The following is a 6,384-nucleotide window of genomic DNA, read 5'->3' as shown; positions in this document are numbered from 1 at the left end:
AAAAAAAAGTATGAATAAAACCAGAAATTGCAAAGGGTCAAAGAGAATGGACCCTTTGCTTTTAGGTGAGCACTTCTTCACACAAGCAATCCCACTGCCATCATAGACCTGCTTACATGAGCAGCTGCCAATGCAGAGGGATGAAGGATCCTACCAGACAACCCAACTGTGTGAGGTAGCTCCCACAGAGGCAAAAGGTCAGCAAGAAAAACACTCCTTTCTTAGAGAGATCTCATTTAAATCCAAGAAGTTAGCTGCAAAGCAATGGGTCTTGAATATGGAAAGAAGAGCCCCAAACTCTCCCAAAGGCAGTGCAGGACTCATGGTTTTAGACAAGGAAAATGCTCTGTGAATAAATTACTGGAGATCTTGCAAATGTTTTTCACCCAAGCAATGGTAAAGTCTTAGAAGTCTATTTGCACTGCAAGCAATTTACTCCTTACAGACTTTTTATTTCGTTTGCACTGCATTTTAGTCTCCAAACAAAGGAACAAGCAGGTGGGTTTAACTTTGCTTTCATTTCTTAAAATATTTTTATCACATTCTTTCCAATGCCACATGCAAAATAAATACAATACTTACACATACTGTAAACATGAGCTTTCATGATATCGTGTTCTGTTAAATTAATATGATAGTGCTTAGAAGACATATAGCGCAGCAGAAACTAAGACTAGAAAATAGAAACTCTGGTGAAGAAGGAAGAAATTGGCATGTCACCATTCAACAGTCCTAGAAATTTCACAGAGCTGCATAAATATATGCATGCTACAGAGCATGAGAAAGCTCCACTGCAGTCCTGAGGTACTGCTAGAGGACACCAAGAGCCACTGTAATCCTTAAAACATTTGCCATAGAGAGTTTTACCTTGATCCATGCACAGGGAATGTGAAGCCTGACATTCTGGTCTTCCTAATAGCTTGTAGAGAGCATCTCTTACAACCTTAGGCTTCTGTGCTGATAAAAGGTCTGGTCCTGAGGAATAGGCATAGAATTCATTACCAGAGGGAGCACGAAGGTACTTTCTCTATTTCATTTCAGCTCCAGAGCAGTAGAGGCTTTTGCCCAGCAGCCATACTTATTTCATAACTCTTTGTTGCTCAGAACCCAGTAAATCAAGAATATCTAACTTCTTCTGTATATCTCAGGTCCAGAAGATTTTTAAGGACATGTTGGAGAAAACTAAAAGCTAGCTGAAGAACACAGAGGAAGAAAAGCTGTAGTAGTGCTAGGGGCCACCAAATGTCAAAGCCTAGCAGTGCCTCTTACTTGCCTCGCAAGGAGTGGGAGATTCTCTGCACACCCAGAATTCAGCACTACTTGGGTGACTCCCTTTCATACATGAAGAAAGCAGTAAGAATAAATGTTGACTTGAAGGTGCTTTCACTCATTGCCAATTGCTTGTCAGAGCTTAGCATTATAATGTGTGTACTACATACTACATGTACTTGGGAAATAATTGAAAAGACCACCTTAATCTCAGCAGCACCATTCACACTTTTTTCCTGAGAATCAGCAGGCACTGATCAGACTGAGAGAAGAGCATTTGGAGAATGTACGTTTTGAAGAGCTGTGCTTTGCTGCAGTTTCATTCCCAAGAGTGCCACAAGAGACAATGCTCGAACAACGGCCTTTTCCAGTTGCTCTACAAAGCCTCCACAGGAAACAAGGGAGAATTTCTCTCCATCAGTGCAGAAGCAAACATGATAACTGGAAGTCTCCTTGTAACAATATTTGTCTTAGTCACGTTAATCTTGCCATTAGATTCTCATTTCTAGTTCTGGCATCACAGAAAAGAATCCCTGCCATTCATGGCAGCAAAGCTCACACAGAAATCAGTTTTTTTTTGCCACTCACAACACCCGTTGAGTTAATCTGAAACAACACATCCAAATTCCATTGCACATGTTTGCCTTTCTCCTCAACCTGCAAGTTCTCTCGCAATTAAATGAAAGCTTTTCTCATTCCCATATCTCCCTTCCCATCGTCCCTCCAAGGCTATGGCTTTAATTTAGCCCCATTACATTCTTGTGGCAGCAGACTGTTATGGCAGGCAGCAGGATTATGACTCATCATGTACTGTGGGAAGTAGTGATCATCCAAAAAGCAAACGGAGGTGGGCAGTGAAGGAGAAATCACTTATGCAAATAGAAATATTTTCAATAATGATCAACAGTGTGAGAAAGAATATAGGAAAAATTATATTAGACAGAGAAGCTTCATTTTTAAAACGTTCCCTAAGTGCTAGAAATCTTCCCATCTTCATTTTTTCCCTTAAACTCTGTCATTTGTACAGCCTATTAACCTTTAACTTTATGACTATCCTAACGTGAAATACTGGCAGCATTTAAGTCTGAGAATACTGGAGACCTACCTTCCTGGCTGGCAACAGAGGTGAAGCGCTTTCTGTTATATCAGTCATTTTTAATATCAGTCATATACACGCAGCATCAGAGACACTATTTTTAGATTCACGTGCTGGCGTTACCTGTGATAAATGCTCTACAGACTCCAACTATCTTCGGGGGTCTTAAAGATTCCTTCTAGCCCATCCTCTCACAGATCATCACCCTAATTATAGCATTCGATTCTGTTGGAAAGTAAGAGAGAAAATCAAATTAAATCACGTCCTTCAAACTCCCACTTTCCAAGTCTTAAACAGACAATATGAAATTAATTATTTGTGTTTACAAGAGCTCCTGGGGAGCTGAGCCATGGCTGGCACTTCACGCTCTGAAGCACTAACCCAGCGTTACTCCGGCCCTGCAGACCTGGTAATCTGGATGGGGCAGGGAAAGAAAGAGTGATTAAGTGACTTCCAAAAGGTGGTAAAGACAAAGTGGCTCATCTGAGTGGCATGTGCTGGGGCCATATCGATTCTAACGGCAGCAGAGGACGTAAGCGGTTTAATGTGGAGCTTGTTTGGTTTTAATTGTTATCATTAACTCAAACCACATGAGCGACAAGGGCTGCTCAGACCTGAAAATGGGAATTTCTGTTGTTTATAACTAAATCTCAGTAATTGAGTGGCACCTAATGAATATGGGTATTTATAGCAGGGGCTGATTGGAGGGAGCAGCTCACAGAGGTGTGCTCTCAGCCTGGGACTGAGGATATGAGATGTCAGGGCAGCTCTCAGCAGCTGCCCGGTGCCAGGGAGTGCTCTCCTCCAGGGCACAGTCCTGCCTGGGTCAGCTACCCAAAGAAGGTCTCAACTAGAAAGAGCAGCTAAACCCATAACACCGACTGCTGAGAACATTCTGCCTCCAAGATGAACTGCCAGAATTTATTTATACAAAGTCTTCCCCTCTTCTCTTGCTCTTTCAGACTCAGCAAACCTTCAAAAGGCTCAGTGGGGAGTGCTGAAACAAGACATAAAAGTGAGTTTGCCAGGCAGGAGCCTGTGGCTCTCCCCTTAATCAGAAAATACCAACGGCCATGCAGTGCAGATGGCTCAGGAGCCAGAGGGAGCTCATGGCTGCACAAAGAGCCCTGCCTGCTTCCCCACCCTTGGCAGAAGAAGCAGGAGGAGCAGGCAGTAGCACTGGCACCACAGGACGAAGGGCTTCTCCCCCACCTTGATGCTACACTCTCACTTTTCTGCTGCTCCCAAGTCCCTTGCGCTTTTCTCTTTTGTTATGGATAAGAGGAGACAGCCTTATTGAAATACTGTGCAATGAACATTACCTATATATATCATCACACTGATTTCCACTGGACCAACTGTAGATACTTGCATTGAGTAGAACTTGCTTTGAAGTCAAGTGCCATAGTCAAGATAAGGTATGAACAGGAGGCACTAAATGAATACCTTGGGTTAGGCACCTACCTGTCCCTGTTTTCTTCCACTTTCTGCAATCGAGTTGTTCCCAGCTCAGAAATGAGACTGCAGGCTCACTTTTGGTTAGAAGTTTGAAATGAGCAGCCAAGGTTGGCCAGAGGTTATTGCAATCTTGCTGCAAATTCAAACAAGGAAATAAATATATATGGGCTATTCTAGGAGTTTGAGTAAGGCCCAGCCAAAGACATAAATGTAGAGCTAAGCTTGCTTTTGCATCCTACTTGTGCCCTGACTTAGCTCTCCATCTTGTCCTTCCTACTCATATAAATGAATTCATAAAGTGGTAGAGGAAGCAGATAGCATTTACATTGATGTTTACAGACATGCCTACACTGTGGGTAGTCTTGGGCCCATACCTGTGTGAGATGGACTCTGTCACGTGGCACAGGCAGGCTGCACAGTGCTGGGTTTGCCCAGGTCGCAGCTCAGGTCCTCATTAGCAGATGCCACCACACCCACCACAGTCTGCAAGCCCATGGACTGCACCCAATATTCTCCCCAAACTTTGCTGGGATTTAGTCATCTAGCCATGGAGCTGCTTTTCTAAACTCCAGCTGGGTTTAGAAACACGTTTAATCTAGGCGCGCTCTTGGGCCCTATTGATTTTAATGTAACAATCATATGTTTAAAACTTAGCATGTGTTTAATTGCTCCGGTGAATAACAACAGACTGGTGCTGGTGCTAATGTGCCTTTGCTGACCTGGAGCCTGGGAGAGCGATGCTGTTATCAGCCCCGTGGCAAAGGGATCCAGGGGATGGCAGTTGTCACCAGCCTGAAGTCAGATGATCCTCACTTTGTTTTGGAAGTAGATGCTGCATCCTAAATACAAGGAAAGTCCAAATTAATTTGGAAGCAAAACTAGGCAAAGCTTCTTGTTCATTTAGCGCCGGTTACTTCATTTTTGGCATTTACCTAAAGTTTTCATCTCTCCAAGTCTTGTTTTATGGTTAGTATAAGGCCAGCCTGAATGATAATATATTGTGACTGTTATATTATTTATTCCAAAGCCAAGTTATTGATTATTGCACGCTGAAAATGACAAATAGCATCTGAGAAAGGCATGGCCAGCAAGTTCTATTAAAGAAATGATAGTATTGCTCATGGATTGTTAAAAGGTTCGGTTTAGGTACTTTATAGGTTTATATCCATCACTATTTAATGACCAAATGATGAAAAATATGAGTCACGGGAACAATTTCTTTCTGTTGCAGTTTTATGTTTAGGTAGTTAGCAAAATAAGAGAATTTTTTTTTGTGCTAAGGGCTTATGCACCCAGAGCTTATAACACATAATCTAGTAATGAGCTTGATTACTTGAATGGCAATGATTTAATACAGGTGCACCTGGAACAGTAGATGAACACAAAGCGTGAGCACACTGCAGGTAACTGGAGTGGGCTGAATCCTTCCCTGTGGTGCAGGTAGCCATGTGGCAAAGGGATGTGCTCAGCAGTGCAAGGTGCATCACAGCACCCCTAGCAGCAAACAGGCAGTGAGTGGGGAACAGTCCTGGGTAGTCTGAGTGTCCCTGCTATCCCTCATTGCCTTCCCTGCAGAAGCCAGGGTTGTACTTGGTCTGTTTTCTCCACATTTAACCCCACAAGTTTGAGCTAGGATCCCAGCAAGCACTTTTTGTTAGTCAAAGGTATAAAAAGATCTCTTTTCACTCTTATTCTCTTACAGCCATCTGTTCAAAACACTTTCAAAATGATGGCAATTAGAGATAAGAGCTAATAATGCTCCAACTTGCACGCTGAGAAATGCCATTTAATCACCGTTGTCTGGGCTGGCAAATAAGGAGCAGCATCCAACTGGACAAGGGTGATAAAGCTCCCATACCGGCTTGGATGAAGAGCCCAGCTGCAGTGTTTGCCACCGTGAATTGTAGCTGCAAGACCTGGAATCTGGCCTAAAGAGCTGATATAAATCCAGCAAAATAAATCTTTCACTGCTGCCTGTGGTTTCACGCTGCCTTAGCTCAACTCTTTTACCTAATCTCTGACCTTCCTTTGTAATTTTTCATATTTCCCAGGTAAAATGCAGGGTGCTCATTAGCAGGACGCTGAGCTGAGAGCACCAGGGAGTTCATCCTTTCTCCTGAGGGACAAAAACTGGGCTGGGCTGGTGGGAAACCTTTGTCACAGCAGGCTATGCTCTGCACTCCATCTCACTGCGGCAGGATCATTGTTTTATTTTCTTATCGTGCATCCTGCAACAAAAATGAAAGTAATTCAATCGTGGCCAGAAAGCACGGGGTGGGAGGTGGAACAACATCCTTTTGACATGAAGGGAAGCCTCCCAGCCTTCAGAGCAGCAGCAGCACCAGGCTGGGGTGAACCCAATGCTCTGCCCTAGCAGGTGCATCAGGGCAGGACCTGGGCAGAACAGCCCTTCCCCAGATCTCTGGGCACAGAGCTCTGACTCCACCGGAGCACCCAGATCCCTACAGTGCCACACAGCACTATAAAAATGGCATTTCAAGCGTACTTCTGTAAATCAAAAGGTGCCAACAACTCATAGGGAAGGTTTTTTTGTTACTTCT

General features: G+C 43.6%; 1 long non-coding RNA gene across 1 annotated transcript in view; it reads right to left on the bottom strand.

The window, feature by feature from the left end:
• Window positions 1-872: 872 nt before the first annotated feature.
• Window positions 873-6,384, bottom strand: part of LOC109368892 — a 7,395-nt gene continuing 1,883 nt past the window's right edge. The window contains exons 2-5 of the long non-coding RNA XR_004160559.1: window positions 4,543-4,662; window positions 3,830-3,956; window positions 2,489-2,590; window positions 873-975 (exon numbers count right to left, since the gene is read on the bottom strand). This is a non-coding gene — a long non-coding RNA (uncharacterized LOC109368892). The remainder of the gene's footprint in view (window positions 976-2,488; window positions 2,591-3,829; window positions 3,957-4,542; window positions 4,663-6,384) is intronic.

The sequence above is a fragment of the Meleagris gallopavo genome, chromosome 8 (assembly GCF_000146605.3).
Source record: "Meleagris gallopavo isolate NT-WF06-2002-E0010 breed Aviagen turkey brand Nicholas breeding stock chromosome 8, Turkey_5.1, whole genome shotgun sequence".
In the NCBI taxonomy this organism is placed as follows: domain Eukaryota; kingdom Metazoa; phylum Chordata; class Aves; order Galliformes; family Phasianidae; genus Meleagris; species Meleagris gallopavo.
Note: the sequence above shows the minus strand (reverse complement) of the source record. Positions and strands in the feature narration are given on the sequence as shown.